We start from the raw sequence: 21,767 nt of genomic DNA, 5'->3' as shown, positions 1-21,767 counted from the left end.
GCACCATTTTTACCGGGAGACCTGGGGGAACGCTGGGTGGTGGTAAATTTGTGTGAGCCCAGTGATGCCACAACTTTCCCACCCCAAAATGTGTGAAAAAAGTGATTTTTTCTGCTAAAATTGAAGTTTGCAGGGGATTCTGGGTAAGAAAACGTTGGGGGATCCACGCAAGCCATACCTCCCTGGAAGCCGCCGGGTGTCTAGTTTTCAGAAATGCTTGGGTTTGGTAGGTTTCCCTAGATGGCCGCCGAGCACCGGGTCAACAACCAAAGTGAACCCCCTTGCAAAACCAGGTGGTTTTGCGATAGGCCATTTTGATGTCGCCTCACTACGTTTTGGGCCCTTGCCTGCCGCGGGTACTTGAGCCTCCCACACACGTGAGGCACCATTTTTACCGGGAGACCTGGGGGAATGCTGGGTGGTGGTAAATTTGTGTGAGCCCGGTGATGCCACAACTTTCCCACCCCAAAATGTGTGAAAAAAGTGATTTTTTTCAGCAAAAATTGAGGTTTGCAGGGGATTCTGGGTAAGGAAACGTTGAGGGATCCACACAAGCCATACCTCCCTGGAAGCCACCGGGTGTCTAGTTTTCAGAAATGCGTGGGTTTGGTAGGTTTCCCTAGATGGCCACCGAGCACCGGGTCAAAAACCAAAGTGACCCCCCTTGCAAAACCAGGTGGTTTTGCGATAGGCCATTTTGATGTCATCTCACTACCTTTTGGGCCCTTGCCTGCCGCGGGTACTTGGGCCTCCCACACAAGTGAGGCACCATTTTTACCGGGAGACCGGGGGGAACGCTGGGTGGTGGTAAATTTGTGTGAGCCCGGTGATGCCACAACTTTCCCACCACAAAATGTGTGAAAAAAGTGATTTTTTCAGCAAAAATTGAGGTTTGCAGGGGATTCTGGGTAAGGAAACGTTGAGGGATCCACGCAAGCCATACCTCCCTGGAAGCTGCCGGGTGTCTAGTTTTCAGAAATGCGTGGGTTTGGTAGGTTTCCCTAGATGGCCGCCGAGCACCGGGTCAAAAACCAAAGTGACCCCCCTTGCAAAACCAGGTGGTTTTGCGATAGGCCATTTTGATGTCATCTCAATACGTTTTGGGCCCTTGCCTGCCGCGGGTACTTGGGCCTCCCACACAAGTGAGGCACCATTTTTACCGGGAGACCTGGGGGAACGCTGGGTGGTGGTAAATTTGTGTGAGCCCGGTGATGCCACAACTTTCCCACCCCAAAATGTGTGAAAAAAGTGATTTTTTCAGCTAAAATTGAGGTTTGCAGGGGATTCTGGGTAAGGAAACGTTGGGGGATCCACGCAAACCATACCTCCCTGGAAGCCGCCGGGTGTCTAGTTTTCAGAAATGCGTGGGTTTGGTAGGTTTCCCTAGATGGCCGCCGAGCACCGGGTCAAAAACCAAAGTGACCCCCTTGCAAAACCAGGTGGTTTTGCGTTAGCCATTTTGATGTCGCCTCACTACGTTTTGGGCCCTTGCCTGCCGCGGGTACTTGGGCCTCCCACACAAATGAGGCACCATTTTTACCGGGAGACCTGGGGGAACGCTGGGTGGTGGTAAATTTGTGTGAGCCCGGTGATGCCACAACTTTCCCACCCCAAAATGTGTGAAAAAACTGTTTTTTTCAGCAAAAATTGAGGTTTACAGGGGATTCTGGGTAAGGAAACGTTGAGGGATCCACGCAAGCCACACCTCCCTGGAAGCCGCCGGGTGTCTAGTTTTCAGAAATGCGTGGGTTTGGTAGGTTTTCCTAGATGGCCGCCGAGCACCAGGTCAAAAACCAAAGTGACCCCCCCTTGCAAAACCAGGTGGTTTTGCGATAGGCCATTTTGATGTCATCTCACTATGTTTTGGGCCCTTGCCTGCCGCGGGTATTTGGGCCTCCCAACAAGTGAGGCACCATTTTTACCGGGAGACCTGGGGGAACGCTGGGTGGTGGTAAATTTGTGTGAGCCCGGTGATGCCACAACTTTCCCACCCCAAAATGTGTGAAAAAAGTGATTTATTCAGCTAAAATTGAGGTTTGCAGGGGATTCTGGGTAAGGAAACGTTGGGGGATCCACGCAAACCATACCTCCCTGGAAGCCGCCGGGTGTCTAGTTTTCAGAAATGCGTGGGTTTGGTAGGTTTCCCTAGATGGCCGCCGAGCACCGGGTCAAAAACCAAAGTGACCCCCCTTGCAAAACCAGGTGGTTTTGCGTTAGCCATTTTGATGTCGCCTCACTACGTTTTGGGCCCTTGCCTGCCGCGGGTACTTGGGCCTCCCACACAAGTGAGGCACCATTTTTACCGGGAGACCTGGGGGAACGCTGGGTGGTGGTAAATTTGTGTGAGCCCGGTGATGCCACAACTTTCCCACCCCAAAATGTGTGAAAAAAGTGATTTTTTCAGCTAAAATTGAGGTTTGCAGGGGATTCTGGGTAAGGAAACGTTGGGGGATACACGCAAGCCATACCTCCCTGGAAGCCGCCGGGTGTCTAGTTTTCAGAAATTTGTGGATTTGGTAGGTTTCCCTAGATGGCCGCCGAGCACCGGGTCAAAAACCAAAGTGACCCCCCTTGCAAAACCAGGTGGTTTTGCGATAGGCCATTTTGATGTCACCTCACTACGTTTTGGGCCCTTGCCTGCCGCGGGTACTTGGGCCTCCCACACAAGTGAGGCACCATTTTTACAAGGAGACCTGGGGGAACGCTGGGTGGTGGTAAATTTGTGTAAGCCCGGTGATGCCACAACTTTCCCACCCCAAAATGTGTGAAAAAAGTGATTTTTTCAGCTAAAATTGAGGTTTGCAGGGGATTCTGGGTAAGGAAACGTTGAGGGATCCACGCAAGCCATACCTCCCTGGAAGCCGCCGGGTGTCTAGTTTTCAGAAATGCGTGGGTTTGGTAGGTTTCCCTAGATGGCCGCCGAGCACCGGGTCAAAAACCAAAGTGACCCCCCTTGCAAAACCAGGTGGTTTTGCGATAGGCCATTTTGATGTCATCTCACTACGTTTTGGGCCCTTGCCTGCCGCGGGTACTTGGGCCTCCCACACAAGTGAGGCACCATTTTTACCGGGAGACCTGGGGGAACGCTGGGTGGTGGTAAATTTGTGTAAGCCCGGTGATGCCACAACATTCCCACCCCAAAATGTGTGAAAAAGTGATTTTTTGCAGCTAAAATTGAGGTTTGCAGGGGATTCTGGGTAAGGAAACGTTGGGGGATCCACGCAAGCCATACCTCCCTGGAAGCCGCCGGGTGTCTAGTTTTCAGAAATGCGTAGGTTTGGTAGGTTTCCCTAGATGGCCGCCGAGCACCGGGTCAAAAACCAAAGTGACCCCCCTTGCAAAACTAGGTGGTTTTGCGATAGGCCATTTTGATGTCGCCTCACTACGTTTTGGGCCCTTGCCTGCCGCGGGTACTTGGGCCTCCCACACAAGTGAGGCACCATTTTTACCGGGAGACCTGAGGAACGCTGGGTGGTGGTAAATTTGTGTGAGCCCGGTGATGCCACAACTTTCCCACCCCAAAATGTGTGAAAAAAGTGATTTTTTCTGCTAAAATTGAGGTTTGCATGGGATTCTGGGTAAGGAAACGTTGAGGGATCCACGCAAGCCATACCTTCCTGGAAGCCGCCACGTGTCTAGTTTTCAGAAATGCGTGGGCTTGGTAGGTTTCCCTAGATGGCCGCCGAGCACCGGGTCAAAAACCAAAGTGACCCCCCTTGCAAAACCAGGTGGTTTTGCGTTAGCCATTTTGATGTCGCCTCACTACGTTTTGGGCCCTTGCCTGCCACGGGTACTTGGGCCTCCCAACAAGTGAGGCACCATTTTTACCGGGAGACCTGGGGGAACGCTGGGTGGTGGTAAATTTGTGTGAGCCCGGTGATGCCACAACTTTCCCACCCCAAAATGTGTGAAAAAGGTGATTTTTTCAGCTAAAATTGAGGTTTGCAGGGGATTCTGGGTAAGGAAACGTTGGGAGATCCACGCAAACCATACCTCCCTGGAAGCCGCCGGGTGTCTAATTTTCAGAAATGCGTGGGTTTGGTAGGTTTCCCTAGATGGCCGCCGAGCACCGGGTCAAAAACCAAAGTGACCCCCCTTGCAAAACCAGGTGGTTTTGCGTTAGCCATTTTGATGTCGCCTCACTACGTTTTGGGCCCTTGCCTGCCGCGGGTACTTGGGCCTCCCACATCAGTGAGGCACCATTTTTACCGGGAGACCTGGGGGAACGCTGGGTGGTGGTAAATTTGTGTGAGCCCGGTGATGCCACAGCTTTCCCACCCCAAAATGTGTGAAAAAAGTGATTTTTTCAGCTAAAATTGAGGTTTGCAGGGGATTCTGGGTAAGGAAACGTTGGGGGATCCACGCAAGCCATACCTCCCTGGAAGCCGCCGGGTGTCTAGTTTTCAGAAATGCGTGGATTTGGTAGGTTTCCTGTTAGACCTGGCACCTTGGCGTGAGTCTCCCTTCCTCTTTTTGTCGCTGTGCCTCATGTGTTTTTATGGTGTTGGCCGCTCAGCGCGCTGTGCTACTGCCAACCAGTGTCGCGGTGCGAGTGCTCCCTATGTAAATTGTATATGTTGGTTGGATTCCATGATTGGATTGTTTGATTTACTGTCAGACCCCAGTAAAGTGCGCCGGGGGCGCCCGGGCATGTAAATGCGAACACCGCTGGTGGGCTTGCAGCACTGGTTGTGCCACCCACAGAAGCGGCCGGTAAAATATGTCTGAGGTCTGCCATCGCAGAACCTGCGTGCAGTCTGGTGCTGACATGCTGACCGGCAAGTGCCCACACTTGCCGGTCCCTAAAACCTTCCCTTAGCTGCATGTTAGTCACCCCTCTGGTAGGCCCGCGGGCAGGGTGCGTTGTAAGCCTAAGGTAGGACAAGCCTGGATGCGTGGCATGCCCTAGTAGTGAATTACCGCCATCTTGTTGTTCACTACTGCAAGGCTACCCTGTTCTCATAGGCCAGTATGGGCGGCCTGGATTATTACACCCTATGATCCTAACCGACCCAGGGAACATGGTAGAAGATCGAGTTTAGTATGCCTGAACTCGGAATAATAAGGTACATCTTTTCGCAAGGTTTATTTTAATATTCCGGGTTTGCAAATGCCGCTTTTAGAAAGTTGGCCTTTGCTTGCCTAAACCTTTCAGCCGCCTCTGCGTGATGTGTATCTGATGTCTGGCTGGTATGAGTGACAGGGCTGGGGGAACCCAGATGGGCAGGGCTAGGTAGCCTGGTAATGAATAGGACGATCGACAGGTAGATGGGTGGGAGGAGTGCTCCTAGGCTCTGAATAGGACAGTGCTCTGCTACCCCAATGCCGGCTCCGCCCCCTGTGGAGTGTCTGATGACTCTGCCCTGCACTCTGAAAGAAGAAGCCTGCATCGCGTAAACAAAGTGCTCAGAAACCGGACTGAACTAGGCAAGGGCCCCCCTGGCCTGGGAGAACAAAAGATTTGCTGTATAAATGGAGGAGCCCTGCTCCTGAGAAACTAGATCCGCTTTTGACCAAGAAGAATCTCTGCCTGAGGAGGAGGCACCGGGAAAGCTGTAGGAGGAAGACTGTCCCTATCCTGGGGGATTGGCCTGCAGTGGTGACCTTGCTGCCAAAGGAGAGAAGAGAAACTGTTGCTGAAGACTTTCACTTTACTTTTACTTTCAAGACTTGTGCTTTTCCAAAACGATCTCCAAGGGCTTGGAACTGAGCTTGCCCCCTGAACTGAGCCCCAGGACCATTGGGCTCTACCTGATCTTCACTCGCCTGCTGCTGGACTGTGGTGTCCTTTCCCTCGCCGGAGCTGTGACCCTCGTGCCCCAGTCCCTCCTTGAGCCGTGACCAGGACTGCTTAGCCGCCCCCGCCTTGGGAAGAGCCTCGCTTGATCGGAGCCGCTCCCCCTACGCTGTGCTGGGCTGCCCCGTCACCTCGCTCGTTGGAGGCTCGCTGTGCACCTTCACCCTCCCGCCGGAATCGGCGTTTGTGAGCATCTCCAAGCCTCGGACGGCCCGGACGTATCTGCGTGCCCGGCTGCCCCGCTTTGTTCACCCGCCACCTGCAACACCCCGCACTTGTCGTGAGCCTGAAGATCAGACCCCCATCGTGAAGTGTGGGAGCCTCGGACGCCGCCTCGCCCTTCTGTCGAAGGGCCGCTGAAATCCCGCACCCGCCTTTGCGTCAAGAAACAAGGTACTGTACTCACGAACTCGACCGCGAGCTCGCATCGGATCCAGGGTCCGCAATGTTCTTATTTCCCTGTCATCTGCTGTGTGCTTCCTGGGCGCTGCCTCAGCCCAAAGTGCGCTGAGGCCTACAGTTACCTTGTGCCCGCCTAAAGAACTTTCCGTAAAACAAAGAGAACTTTACCGTATTTCCAAGAATTGTGGCCCCATCAGTTCAACGTTACTGGGCCTTGTATTTGAATCTGCTGAATCTACATAAAAGCTTATTTTTATATACTTCCTGATTGGTGTCCGTTTGTGGTGCATGCAAGGGGTTTACTGTATGTGGAATTGCATTTGCTTAACCGTGTACGCCTGAGACTTAGCCTAGACTGCTCGCGCCACGCACCTAGAGGGTGAGCAGGGGTTATTCTGGGGAGTCATCCTTCGCCCTGACAAGAAGTAAAGGGTCCCTGCTTGTTGTGGGTTCACACCTGCGTCAACCGGAGCCCCCTCATTTCTAACATTGGTGGCAGCGGTGAGGATTTACGGATTTGCATTTGCGGTTTTCGTATAGTGAACCACTGATCACCACGTAGTGAGAGCAGACCAGTAACACAGCCACAAGACTAGAATTTGTTTTTGTTTTGCCAAGAATCTCCGTTGTTAGAACCATGCCTGGTTCACTTCCCGCCGGAAGGGCAGCTTCTATAATCTCTGGATTTGAGGACATAGATTGGGAAGAAAGCGCACTTCGGAATTATAGCAATGAAGAATTGAAAGGTTTTTGCTCCAAGTTCAGAATTGCCCAAACTGGATTGAAAAACAAGACCCAATTCGTGAAGGCGCTGAGGGCCTGGTATGAGTCAAAGGCACCAGAGAATCAGGTGGAAGTGGTTCCACCAGAAAGTGTCCATGAGTTTGGCCGAGGCCTGTCGCCAGAAGAGTTGGCAGACAGGGCAGCAACCCGGGCACACGAGGTGGAGATGGCAAAACTTCATGGGCAGATGGATATGGAAAAACAAAGACTAGCCATGGAAGAAAAGAAACTACAATTAGAGCATGACATGAAGCTGAGGGAGCTGGAGCTGAAAGCAAAAAGTTTGGAGCTTAATCCCTCTGGTGGCAGCACACCGCCAGTACCGGCGGAACCAAGAGTTTATATTCCCAAGGATGTGGTGAAGGAGTTCTTCAAGAATGACGACATCGGGCAGTGGTTCAGAGCCTACGAGGTAGCCATGTCTTCCCACCGGGTCCCTGAGAAAGATTGGGGAGCGGGGTTGTGGGGACGGTTCCTGAGTGAAGGGCGGGACACACTGTTAGATTTACCTGCTGATGTTCATAATTCTTATGCCCATATGAAGGAAGCATTGATGGCTAGGTATGGGTTGACCCCTGAGTTATATAGACAGAGGTTTAGGGGTTGCACTAAGATTCCCAATAGTACGTATGTGGAGTATGTGACTTTCTTTTGCAGAGCGCTGGATGGTTGGGTAAAGGGTAGTAAGGTAAATGATTATCAAGGGCTTCTTGATTTAGTGGCATGGGAGCACTTGTCCAGTAATTGTTTTCCTGAGCTACGCCAGCACCTGATCGATAGTAGGCTGACTAACCCTAGGAAGCTTGCTGAGGAGGCGGACCGCTGGGTCAGTACCAGGGTCCACAAGGGTACCGTGGGGGATTCCGCCAAAGGTGGGCAGGGTCCCCAGCAGAAGAGTGGGGGGGGGGACAGGGGTAAACAGAAGCAGTTCCAAAGAGGGCCCCAACATAGTCCCCAAGGGAACCAAGGGAAGGGTTCTCAGCCTCCCCCACCCCAGAAACCGACCGGGGCCCCGACAGGTCCTCCTGTTCAAAAGGGGCCCGTAAGATGTTACAGGTGTAACAATTTGGGGCATTTTGCCTCTGATGTAAAGTGTCCATTGTTTGGTAAACCAGCGCCCACTGGTGCTCCACCCCGGCAGGTGACTAGTGTAGCCTTGGGGGAGGAGAGGGATGTCCAAGGTGGGTGGGGTCCCGCAGAGATGTCCCTGGTCTCGCTAGGAGACCGTGAAGTAGTCCCTCCAACCCAGCTGCCTGAGAACACTAAGAAGTACAGGCAGTGGGTGACCATAAATGGCCATAGAGTGGAAGCTCTTAGGGATACAGGAGCCAGTGTGACAGCTGTCAGGTGTCACCTGGTGTCTCAGGAGCAGGTGGTCCCCAACGCATTCTATCCCGTTGTTGCCGCTGACAACACAGAGAGACACTGCAAGGTGGCTCAGGTTCCCTTTGAGTGGGGGGGGTCTCTGGTACTCTTCAGGTAGCTGTGAGGCCCGCCATGCCTGTAGACTGTTTGTTAGGGAACGATTTGGAGAGCTCACCTTGGGCTAAGGTGGAGCGGAGTGCTCACCTGGAGATGTTGGGTATGCCGGATTGGGCGTGTGTCACCACACGGTCCATGGCAGCCAGTAGAGGTACTCAAGAGGTCCTGGAGCCTGAGAGGGAGGCCCAGGAACCGGCCTCAGAGAGAAGGAGCAAGGGGCGCGGGAAGCCAGCCCCTGAAGTTCCCACGGTCCAGGAGGAAGCAGACCTTGAGGGGGATGCCCTGGAGCCTACAGGGGAGCAGATAGCTGAACTGGGAGACCTGCCGGAGCTGACCCATTGGCAGCAGGAAGGGGGTCCCACCAGGGAGGACTTTTGCAAGGCACAGAAGGAGTGCCCTTCTCTCGTGGGTATGCGGCAGCAGGCTGCAGACCAGGCCGCAGGTGATCAGTCAGGATCACATTTCGTTTACTGGGAGAACGACCTCCTATATACAGAGCCTAAGGTTGCTGAGCCTGGGTCAGCCCGTGCGCTGGTGGTACCCCAGGACTTCAGAGCCTTCCTACTGGGGCTGGCTCACGATGTGCCATTGGCAGGGCATTTGGGGCAGGACAAGACCTTTGAAAGGCTTGTCACCCACTTTTATTGGCCTCAAATGCGCAGGAGTTCAGATACTCACTGCAGGACATGCCAGACTTGCCAGGCAAGTGGAAAGAGTGGAAGGAAGCAGAAGGCTCCACTCCAGCCATTCCCTGTGGTCGGTACCCCATTCCAGCGAGTGGGGATTGACCTTGTAGGGCCACTGGACCCCAGGACAGCGATGGGCAATAGGTTCATCCTGGTCCTGGTGGACCATGCCACCCGGTACCCGGAAGCCATTCCTCTAAGGACAGTGACGGCCCCCGTGGTGGGACGGGCACTGATGGGAATTTTCTCCCGAGTGGGATTCCCTCTAGAAGTGGTGTCTGACCGAGGTACCAATTTCATGTCCAAGTACATGAAATCTCTTTGGCAAGAGTGTGGTGTAACCTACAAGTTCACCACCCCTTACCACCCCCAAGGAAACGGGTTGGTTGAGAGATTCAACCGAACCCTCAAAGGCATGATAATGGGCCTGGAAGGAGCCATGAGGCGTAAGTGGGACGTCCTCTTACCATGCCTTCTCTTCGCTTACCGTGAGGTGCCACAGAAGTCTCTGGGGTTCAGTCCCTTTGAGCTTCTGTATGGTCACCCAGTCAGAGGACCTCTAAGTCTGGTCAAAGAAGGCTGGGAGCAATCTCCCAGGAAACCTCCCCAGAATGTATATAGTTACATGCTGGCCTTCAGGAATCAGACTAGGCGATTCAGGCAACTTGCTGAGGCAAATCTGGAAGCCAGCCAGGAGGAGATGAAGCGGTGGTACGACCAGAACGCCACTCTGGTAGAGCTTCAGCCTGGGCAGAAAGTATGGGTCTTGGCCCCCGTGGAGCCGTGTGCGCTCCAGGATAAGTGGACCGGTCCCTTTGAGGTGGTGGAGCGCAAGAGTCCTGTTACCTACGTGGTGGACCTAAAGTCTCCTAGGAACCCCTTAAGGGTCCTACACGTCAACCGCCTCAAGCCCCACTTGGAGAAGTCCCAAGTGGGCATGCTCTTGGCAACAGATGCTGGAATGGAAGAGGAGACAGAACCTCTTCCTGACCTCCTGTCAGCCAAGGAGCAAGATGGGTCAGTGGATGGTGTCATCCTCTCTTCCACCCTGACCCCTGAGCAACAGAATGATTGTCGCCAGTTGCTGGGACAATTTTCTGACCTGTTTTCCCTGGTCCCTGGTGTCACTGATTGGTGCGTCCATGATGTGGACACTGGGGATAGTCCACCTGTGCGGCACAAGGCCTACAGGGTGACTGACAGGGTGAGGACATGCATCAAGGAGGAGGTCTCCAAGATGTTTGCACTCGGGGTAATTGAGTCTTCTAGCAGTCCTTGGGCCAGCCCCGTGGTCTTGGTCCCAAAAGCTGCAGCGCCGGGATCCACACCCGAACTCCGGTTCTGTGTGGACTACAGAGGACTCAATTCGGTCACTAGGACCGACGCACACCCCATCCCCAGAGCTGATGAGCTCATCGATCGGCTAGGGGCTGCCAACTACCTCAGCACGTTTGATTTAACGTCTGGGTATTGGCAGATCGCCTTGACCGAGGGGGCCAAAGAGAGGTCAGCATTTTCCACCCCAGATGGGCACTACCAGTTCCGGGTTATGCCATTTGGGATGAAGAATGCCCCTGCCACCTTCCAGAGATTGGTCAACCAGGTGTTGGCTGGGCTGGATTCGTTCAGTGCAGCCTACCTGGATGACATCGCAGTGTTCAGCTCCACTTGGGAGGAACACTTGCGTCACCTCTGGGAAGTGTTGATGGCGCTGCGCAAGGCAGGCCTCACGATCAAGGCGAGTAAGTGCCAGATCGGGCAGGGTTCCGTGGTGTACTTGGGACACCAAGTTGGGAGTGGCCAGGTGGCACCCCTTCAGCCCAAGATAGAAACCATCCTGAATTGGGAGGCGCCCAAAACCCAGACGGAGGTGAGAGCCTTCCTAGGTCTCACCGGGTACTACAGGAGGTTTGTCAAGGGGTATGGCAACATGGTTGCCCCCTTGACCGCGCTGACTTCGAAGAAGCAGCCCAGGAAAGTGATCTGGACTGACACCTGTCAGAAAGCTTTTGAGGCCTTGAAAACTGCTATGTGCACGGCGCCCGTGCTCTTGGCTCCCAACTTCTCCAAAGAGTTTATCGTTCAGACAGACGCTTCAGAGCATGGTGTGGGGGCTGTTCTTTCACAGATTAATGAGGAGGGCCTAGATCAACCCGTAGCCTTTCTTAGCAGGAGGTTACTTCCACGGGAACAAAGGTGGAGTGCTATTGAGCGTGAGGCATTTGCTGTGGTCTGGGCGCTGAAGAAGCTAAGACCCTACTTGTTTGGGTCTCACTTCCGGGTTCAGACGGACCACAGGCACCTCAGATGGTTGATGCATATGAGGGGTGAGAATCCAAAGCTGTTGAGGTGGTCCATTTCCCTACAGGGTATGGATTTCACGGTGGAACATCGCCCTGGTACAGATCACGCCAATGCTGACGGTCTGTCCAGATTTTTCCGCCTTAGTGATGAGGAACTCCCTGGGGTAGGGTAGTTCTCCCCACTTTTCAGCTGGAGGGGACACGTGTTAGACCTGGCACCTTGGCGTGAGTCTCCCTTCCTCTTTTTGTCGCTGTGCCTCATGTGTTTTTATGGTGTTGGCCGCTCAGCGCGCTGTGCCACTGCCAACCAGTGTCGCGGTGCGAGTGCTCCCTATGTAAATTGTATATGTTGGTTGGATTCCATGATTGGATTGTTTGATTTACTGTCAGACCCCAGTAAAGTGCGCCGGGGGCGCCCGGGCATGTAAATGCGAACACCGCTGGTGGGCTTGCAGCACTGGTTGTGCCACCCACAGAAGCGGCCGGTAAAATATGTCTGAGGTCTGCCATCGCAGAACCTGCGTGCAGTCTGGTGCTGACATGCTGACCGGCAAGTGCCCACACTTGCCGGTCCCTAAAACCTTCCCTTAGCTGCATGTTAGTCACCCCTCTGGTAGGCCCGCGGGCAGGGTGCGTTGTAAGCCTAAGGTAGGACAAGCCTGGATGCGTGGCATGTCCTAGTAGTGAATTACCGCCATCTTGTTGTTCACTACTGCAAGGCTACCCTGTTCTCATAGGCCAGTATGGGCGGCCTGGATTATTACACCCTATGATCCTAACCGACCCAGGGAACATGGTAGAAGATCGAGTTTAGTATGCCTGAACTCGGAATAATAAGGTACATCTTTTCGCAAGGTTTATTTTAATATTCCGGGTTTGCAAATGCCGCTTTTAGAAAGTTGGCCTTTGCTTGCCTAAACCTTTCAGCCGCCTCTGCGTGATGTGTATCTGATGTCTGGCTGGTATGAGTGACAGGGCTGGGGGAACCCAGATGGGCAGGGCTAGGTAGCCTGGTAATGAATAGGACGATCGACAGGTAGATGGGTGGGAGGAGTGCTCCTAGGCTCTGAATAGGACAGTGCTCTGCTACCCCAATGCCGGCTCCGCCCCCTGTGGAGCGTCTGATGACTCTGCCCTGCACTCTGAAAGAAGAAGCCTGCATCGCGTAAACAAAGTGCTCAGAAACCGGACTGAACTAGGCAAGGGCCCCCCTGGCCTGGGAGAACAAAAGATTTGCTGTATAAATGGAGGAGCCCTGCTCCTGAGAAACTAGATCCGCTTTTGACCAAGAAGAATCTCTGCCTGAGGAGGAGGCACCGGGAAAGCTGTAGGAGGAAGACTGTCCCTATCCTGGGGGATTGGCCTGCAGTGGTGACCTTGCTGCCAAAGGAGAGAAGAGAAACTGTTGCTGAAGACTTTCACTTTACTTTTACTTTCAAGACTTGTGCTTTTCCAAAACGATCTCCAAGGGCTTGGAACTGAGCTTGCCCCCTGAACTGAGCCCCAGGACCATTGGGCTCTACCTGATCTTCACTCGCCTGCTGCTGGACTGTGGTGTCCTTTCCCTCGCCGGAGCTGTGACCCTCGTGCCCCAGTCCCTCCTTGAGCCGTGACCAGGACTGCTTAGCCGCCCCCGCCTTGGGAAGAGCCTCGCTTGATCGGAGCCGCTCCCCCTACGCTGTGCTGGGCTGCCCCGTCACCTCGCTCGTTGGAGGCTCGCTGTGCACCTTCACCCTCCCGCCGGAATCGGCGTTTGTGAGCATCTCCAAGCCTCGGACGGCCCGGACGTATCTGCGTGCCCGGCTGCCCCGCTTTGTTCACCCGCCACCTGCAACACCCCGCTCTTGTCGTGAGCCTGAAGATCAGACCCCCATCGTGAAGTGTGGGAGCCTCGGACGCCGCCTCGCCCTTCTGTCGAAGGGCCGCTGAAATCCCGCACCCGCCTTTGCGTCAAGAAACAAGGTACTGTACTCACGAACTCGACCGCGAGCTCGCATCGGATCCAGGGTCCGCAACGTTCTTATTTCCCTGTCATCTGCTGTGTGCTTCCTGGGCGCTGCCTCAGCCCAAAGTGCGCTGAGGCCTACAGTTACCTTGTGCCCGCCTAAAGAACTTTCCGTAAAACAAAGAGAACTTTACCGTATTTCCAAGAATTGTGGCCCCATCAGTTCAACGTTACTGGGCCTTGTATTTGAATCTGCTGAATCTACATAAAAGCTTATTTTTATATACTTCCTGATTGGTGTCCGTTTGTGGTGCATGCAAGGGGTTTACTGTATGTGTAATTGCATTTGCTTAACCGTGTACGCCTGAGACTTAGCCTAGACTGCTTGCGCCACGCACCTAGAGGGTGAGCAGGGGTTATTCTGGGGAGTCATCCTTCGCCCTGACAAGAAGTAAAGGGTCCCTGCTTGTTGTGGGTTCACACCTGCGTCAACCGGAGCCCCCTCATTTCTAACATTTCCCTAGATGGCCGCCGAGCACCGGGTCAAAAACCAAAGTGACCCCCCTTGCAAAACCAGGTGGTTTTGCGATAGGCCATTTTGATGTCACCTCACTACGTTTTGGGCCCTTGCCTGCTGCGGGTACTTGGCCCTCCCACACAAGTGAGGCACCATTTTTACCGGGAGACCTGGGGGAACGCTGGGTGGTGGTAAATTTGTGTAAGCCCGGTGATGCCACAACTTTCCCACCCCAAAATGTGTGAAAAAAGTGATTTTTTCAGCTAAAATTGAGGTTTGCAGGGGATTCTGGGTAAGGAAACGTTGGGGGATCCACGCAAGCCATACCTCCCTGGAAGCCGCCGGGTGTCTAGTTTTCAGAAATGCATGGGTTTGGTAGGTTTCCCTAGATGGCCGCCGAGCACCGGGTCAAAAACCAAAGTGACCCCCCTTGCAAAACTAGGTGGTTTTGCGATAGGCCATTTTGATGTCGCCTCACTATGTTTTGGGCCCTTGCCTGCCGCGGGTACTTGGGCCTCCCACACAAGTGAGGCACCATTTTTACCGGGAGACCTGGGGGAACGCTGGGTGGTGGTAAATTTGTGTGAGCCCGGTGATGCCACAACTTTCCCACCCCAAAATGTGTGAAAAAAGTGATTTTTTCTGCTAAAATTGAGGTTTGCAGGGGATTCTGGGTAAGGAAACGTTGGGGGATCCACGCAAGCCATACCTCCCTGGAAGCCGCCGGGTGTCTAGTTTTCAGAAATGCGTGGGTTTGGTAGGTTTCCCTAGATGGCCGCCGAGCACCGGGTCAAAAACCAAAGTGACCCCCCTTGCAAAACTAGGTGGTTTTGCGATAGGCCATTTTGATGTCGCCTCACTACGTTTTGGGCCCTTGCCTGCCGCGGGTACTTGGGCCTCCCACACAAGTGAGGCACCATTTTTACCGGGAGACCTGGGGGAACGCTGGGTGGTGGTAAATTTGTGTGAGCCCGGTGATGCCACAACTTTCCCACCCCAAAATGTGTGAAAAAAGTGATTTTTTCTGCTAAAATTGAGGTTTGCAGGGGATTCTGGGTAAGGAAACGTTGGGGGATCCACGCAAGCCATACCTCCCTGGAAGCCGCCGGGTGTCTAGTTTTCAGAAATGCGTGGGTTTGGTAGGTTTCCCTAGATGGCCGCCGAGCACCGGGTCAAAAACCAAAGTGACCCCCCTTGCAAAACTAGGTGGTTTTGCGATAGGCCATTTTGATGTCGCCTCACTACGTTTTGGGCCCTTGCCTGCCGCGGGTACTTGGGCCTCCCACACAAGTGAGGCACCATTTTTACCGGGAGACCTGGGGGAACGCTGGGTGGTGGTAAATTTGTGTGAGCCCGGTGATGCCACAACTTTCCCACCCCAAAATGTGTGAAAAAAGTGATTTTTTCAGCTAAAATTGAGGTTTGCAGGGGATTCTGGGTAAGGAAACGTTGGGGGATCCACGCAAGCCATACCTCCCTGGAAGCCGCCGGGTGTCTAGTTTTCAGAAATGCGTGGGTTTGGTAGGTTTCCCTAGATGGCCGCCGAGCACCGGGTCAAAAACCAAAGTGACCCCCCTTGCAAAACTAGGTGGTTTTGCGATAGGCCATTTTGATGTTGCCTCACTAAGTTTTGGGCCCTTGCCTGCCGCGGGTACTTGGGCCTCCCACACAAGTGAGGCACCATTTTTACCGGGAGACCTGGGGGAACGCTGGGTGGTGGTAAATTTGTGTGAGCCTGGTGATGCCACAACTTTACCACCCCAAAATGTGTGAAAAAAACTGATTTTTTCAGCAAAAATTGAGGTTTGCAGGGGATTCTGGGTAAGGAAACGTTGGGGGATCCACGCAAGCCATACCTCCCTGGAAGCCGCCGGGTGTCTAGTTTTCAGAAATGCGTGGGTTTGGTAGGTTTCCCTAGATGGCCGCCGAGCACCAGGTCAAAAACCAAAGTGACCCCCCTTGCAAAACCAGGTGGTTTTGAGATAGGCCATTTTGATGTCACCTCACTACGTTTTGGGCCCTTGCCTGCCGCGGGTACTTGGGCCTCCCACACAAGTGAGGCACCATTTTTACCGGGAGACCTGGGGGAACGCTGGGTGGTGGTAAATTTGTGTGAGCCCGGTGATGCCACAACTTTCCCACCCCAAAATGTGTGAAAAGTGATTTTTTCAGCTAAAATTGAGGTTTGCAGGGGATTCTGGGTAAGGAAACGTTGGGGGATCCATGCAAGCCATACCTCCCTGGAAGCCGCCGGGTGTCTAGTTTTCAGAAATGCGTGGGTTTGGTAGGTTTCCCTAGATGGCCGCCGAGCACCGGGTCAAAAACCAAAGTGACCCCCCTTGCAAAACCAGGTGGTTTTGCGTTAGCCATTTTGATGTCGCCTCACTACGTTTTGGGCCCTTGCCTGCCGCAGGTACTTGGGCCTCCCAACAAGTGAGGCACCATTTTTACCGGGAGACCTGGGGGAACGCTGGGTGGTGGTAAATTTGTGTGAGCCCGGTGATGCCACATCTTTCCCACCCCAAAATGTGTGAAAAAAGTGATTTTTTCAGCTAAAATTGAGGTTTTCAGGGGATTCTGGGTAAGGAAACGTTGGGGGATCCACGCAAACCATACCTCCCTGGAAGCCGCCGGGTGTCTAGTTTTCAGAAATGCGTGGGTTTGGTAGGTTTCCCTAGATGGCCGCCGAGCACCGGGTCAAAAACCAAAGTGACCCCCCTTGCAAAACCAGGTGGTTTTGCGTTAGCCATTTTGATGTCGCCTCACTACGTTTTGGGCCCTTGCCTGCCGCGGGTACTTGGGCCTCCCACACAAGTGAGGCACCATTTTTACCGGGAGACCTGGGGGAACGCTGGGTGGTGGTAAATTTGTGTGAGCCCGGTGATGCCACAGCTTTCCCACCCCAAAATGTGTGAAAAAAGTGATTTTTTCAGCTAAAATTGAGGTTTGCAGGGGATTCTGGGTAAGGGAACGTTGGGGGATCCACGCAAGCCATACCTTCCTGGAAGCCGCCACGTGTCTAGTTTTCAGAAATGCATGGGTTTGGTAGGTTTCCCTAGATGGCCGCCGAGCACCGGGTCAAAAACCAAAGTGACCCCCCTTGCAAAACCAGGTGGTTTTGCGTTAGCCATTTTGATGTCGCCTCACTACGTTTTGGGCCCTTGCCTGCCACGGGTACTTGGGCCTCCCAACAAGTTAGGCACCATTTTTACCGGGAGACCTGGGGGAACGCTGGGTGGTGGTAAATTTGTGTGAGCCCGGTGATGCCACAACTTTCCCACCCCAAAATGTGTGAAAAAAGTGATTTTTTCAGCTAAAATTGAGGTTTGCAGGGGATTCTGGGTAAGGAAACGTTGGGGGATACACGCAAGCCATACCTCCCTGGAAGCCGCCGGGTGTCTAGTTTTCAGAAATGCGTGGGTTTGGTAGGTTTCCCTAGATGGCCGCCGAGCACCGGGTCAAAAACCAAAGTGACCCCCCTTGCAAAACCAGGTGGTTTTGAGATAGGCCATTTTGATGTCACCTCACTACGTTTTGGGCCCTTGCCTGCCGCGGGTACTTGGGCCTCCCACACAAGTGAGGCACCATTTTTACCGGGAGACCTGGGGGAACGCTGGGTGGTGGTAAATTTGTGTGAGCCCGGTGATGCCACAACTTTCCCACCCCAAAATGTGTGAAAAAGTGATTTTTTCAGCTAAAATTGAGGTTTGCAGGGGATTCTGGGTAAGGAAACGTTGGGGGATCCATGCAAGCCATACCTCCCTGGAAGCCGCCGGGTGTCTAGTTTTCAGAAATGCGTGGGTTTGGTAGGTTTCCCTAGATGGCCGCCGAGCACCGGGTCAAAAACCAAAGTGACCCCCCTTGCAAAACTAGGTGGTTTTGCGATAGGCCATTTTGATGTCGCCTCACTACGTTTTGGGCCCTTGCCTGCCGCGGGTACTTGGGCCTCCCACACAAGTGAGGCACCATTTTTACAGGGAGACCTGGGGGAACGCTGGGTGGTGGTAAATTTGTGTGAGCCCGGTGATGCCACAACTTTCCCACCCCAAAATGTGTGAAAAAAGTGATTTTTTCTGCTAAAATTGAGGTTTGCAGGGGATTCTGGGTAAGGAAACGTTGGGGGATCCACGCAAGCCATACCTCCCTGGAAGCCGCAGGGTGTCTAGTTTTCAGAAATGCATGGGTTTGGTAGGTTTCCCTAGATGGCCGCCGAGCACCGGGTCAAAAACCAAAGTGACCCCCCCTTGCAAAACCAGGTGGTTTTGCGTTAGCCATTTTGATGTCGCCTCACTACGTTTTGGGCCCTTGCCTGCCGCAGGTACTTGGGCCTCCCAACAAGTGAGGCACCATTTTTACCGGGAGACCTGGGGGAACGCTGGGTGGTGGTAAATTTGTGTGAGCCCGGTGATGCCACAACTTTCCCACCCCAAAATGTGTGATAATAGCGATTTTTTCAGCTAAAATTGAGGTTTTCAGGGGATTCTGGGTAAGGAAACGTTGGGGGATCCACGCAAACCATACCTCCCTGGAAGCCGCCGGGTGTCTAGTTTTCAGAAATGCGTGGGTTTGGTAGGTTTCCCTAGATGGCCGCCGAGCACCGGGTCAAAAACCAAAGTGACCCCCCTTGCAAAACCAGGTGGTTTTGCGTTAGCCATTTTGATGTCGCCTCACTACGTTTTGGGCCCTTGCCTGCCACGGGTACTTGGGCTCCCAACAAGTGAGGCACTATTTTTACCGGGAGACCTGGGGGAACGCTGGGTGGTGGTAAATTTGTGTGAGCCCGGTGATGCCACAACTTTCCCACCCCAAAATGTGTGAAAAAAGTGATTTTTTCAGCTACAATTGAGGTTTGCAGGGGATTCTGGGTAAGGAAACGTTGGGAGATCCACGCAAACCATACCTCCCTGGAAGCCGCCGGGTGTCTAGTTTTCAGAAATGCGTGGGTTTGGTAGGTTTCCCTAGATGGCCGCCGAGCACCGGGTCAAAAACCAAAGTGACCCCCCTTGCAAAACCAGGTGGTTTTGCGTTAGCCATTTTGATGTCGCCTCACTACGTTTTGGGCCCTTGCTTGCCACGGGTACTTGGGCCTCCCACACAAGTGAGGCACCATTTTTACCGGGAGACCTGGGGGAACGCTGGGTGGTGGTAAATTTGTGTGAGCCCGGTGATGCCACAACTTTCCCACCCCAAAATGTGTGAAAAAAGTGATTTTTTCAGCTAAAATTGAGGTTTGCAGGGGATTCTGGGTAAGGAAACGTTGGGGGATCCACGCAAGCCATACCTCCCTGGAAGCCGCCGGGTGTCTAGTTTTCAGAAATGCGTGGATTTGGTAGGTTTCCCTAGATGGCCGCCGAGCACCGGGTCAAAAACCAAAGTGACCCCCCTTGCAAAACCAGGTGGTTTTGCGTTAGCCATTTTGATGTCGCCTCACTACGTTTTGGGCCCTTGCCTGCCGCAGGTACTTGGGCCTCCCAACAAGTGAGGCACCATTTTTACCGGGAGACCTGGGGGAACGCTGGGTGGTGGTAAATTTGTGTGAGCCCGGTGATGCCACAACTTTCCCACCCCAAAATGTGTGAAAAAAGTGATTTTTTCAGCTAAAATTGAGGTTTGCAGGGGATTCTGGGTAAGGAAACGTTGGGGGATCCACGCAAACCATACCTCCCTGGAAGCCGCCAGGTGTCTAGTTTTCAGAAATGCGTGGGTTTGGTAGGTTTCTCTAGATGGCCGCCGAGCACCGGGTCAAAAACCAAAGTGACCCCCCTTGCAAAACCAGGTGGTTTTGCATTAGCCATTTTGATGTCGCCTCACTATGTTTTGGGCCCTTGCCTGCCGCGGGTACTTGAGCCTCCCACACACGTGAGGCACCATTTTTACCGGGAGACCTGGGGGAACGCTGGGTGGTGGTAAATTTGTGTGAGCCCGGTGATGCCACAACTTTCCCACCCCAAAATGTGTGAAAAAAGTGATTTTTTCAGCACAAATTGAGGTTTGCAGGGGATTCTGGGTAAGGAAACGTTGAGGGATCCACGCAAGCCATACCTCCCTGGAAGCCACCGGGTGTCTAGTTTTCAGAAATGCGTGGGTTTGGTAGGTTTCCCTAGATGGCCGCCGAGCACCGGGTCAAAAACCAAAGTGACCCCCCTTGCAAAACCAGGTGGTTTTGCGATAGGCCATTTTGATGTCATCTCACTACGTTTTGGGCCCTTGCCTGCCGCGGGTACTTGGGCCTCCCACACAAGTGAGGCACCATTTTTACCGGGAGACCGAGGGGAACGCTGGGTGGTGGTAAATTTGTGTGAGCCCGGTGATGCCACAACTTTCCTACCACAAAATGTGTGAAAAAAGTGATTTTTTCAGCAAAAATTGAGGTTTGCAGGGGATTCTGGGTAAGGAAACGTTGAGGGATCCACGCAAGCCATACCTCCCTGGAAGCTGCTGGTTGTCTAGTTTTCAGAAATGCGTGGGTTTGGTAGGTTTCCCTAGATGGCCGCCGAGCACCGGGTCAAAAACCAAAGTGACCCCCCTTGCAAAACCAGGTGGTTTTGCGATAGGCCATTTTGATGTCATCTCAATACGTTTTGGGCCCTTGCCTGCCGCGGGTACTTGGGCCTCCCACACAAGTGAGGCACCATTTTTACTGGGAGACCTGGGGGAACGCTGGGTGGTGGTAAATTTGTGTGAGCCCGGTGATGCCACAACTTTCCCACCCCAAAATGTGTGAAAAAAGTGATTTTTTCAGCTAAAATTGAGGTTTGCAGGGGATTCTGGGTAAGGAAACGTTGGGGGATCCATGCAAACCATACCTCCCTGGAAGCCGCCGGGTGTCTAGTTTTCAGAAATGCGTGGGTTTGGTAGGTTTCCCTAGATGGCCGCCGAGCACCGGGTCAAAAACCAAAGTGACCCCCTTGCAAAACCAGGTGGTTTTGCGTTAGCCATTTTGATGTCGCCTCACTACGTTTTGGGCCCTTGCCTGCCGCGGGTACTTGGGCCTCCCACACAAATGAGGCACCATTTTTACCGGGAGACCTGGGGGAACGCTGGGTGGTGGTAAATTTGTGTGAGCCCGGTGTTGCCACAACTTTCCCACCCCAAAATGTGTGAAAAAAGTGTTTTTTTCTGCTAAAATTGAGGTTTGCAGGGGATTCTGGGTAAGGAAACGTTGGGGGATCCACGCAAGCCATACCTCCCTGGAAGCCGCCGGGTGTCTAGTTTTCAGAAATGCATGGGTTTGGTAGGTTTCCCTAGATGGCCGCCGAGCACCGGGTCAAAAACCAAAGTGACCCCCCTTGCAAAACTAGGTGGTTTTGCGATAGGCCATTTTGATGTCGCCTCACTACGTTTTGGGCCCTTGCCTGCCGCGGGTACTTGGGCCTCCCACACAAGTGAGGCACCATTTTTACCGGGAGACCTGGGGGAACGCTGGGTGGTGGTAAATTTGTGTGAGCCCGGTGATGCCACAACTTTCCCACCCCAAAATGTGTGAAAAAAGTGATTTTTTCTGCTAAAATTGAGGTTTGCAGGGGATTCTGGGTAAGGAAACGTTGGGGGATCCACGCAAGCCATACCTCCCTGGAAGCCGCCGGGTGTCTAGTTTTCAGAAATGCGTGGGTTTGGTAGGTTTCCCTAGATGGCCGCCGAGCACCGGGTCAAAAACCAAAGTGACCCCCCTTGCAAAACTAGGTGGTTTTGCGATAGGCCATTTTGATGTCGCCTCACTACGTTTTGGGCCCTTGCCTGCCGCGGGTACTTGGGCCTCCCACACAAGTGAGGCACCATTTTTACCGGGAGACCTGGGGGAACGCTGGGTGGTGGTAAATTTGTGTGAGCCCGGTGATGCCACAACTTTCCC

The sequence above is a fragment of the Triturus cristatus genome, chromosome 1_1 (assembly GCF_964204655.1).
Source record: "Triturus cristatus chromosome 1_1, aTriCri1.1, whole genome shotgun sequence".
Classification (NCBI taxonomy): domain Eukaryota; kingdom Metazoa; phylum Chordata; class Amphibia; order Caudata; family Salamandridae; genus Triturus; species Triturus cristatus.
This window is presented reverse-complemented; position numbering follows the sequence as displayed.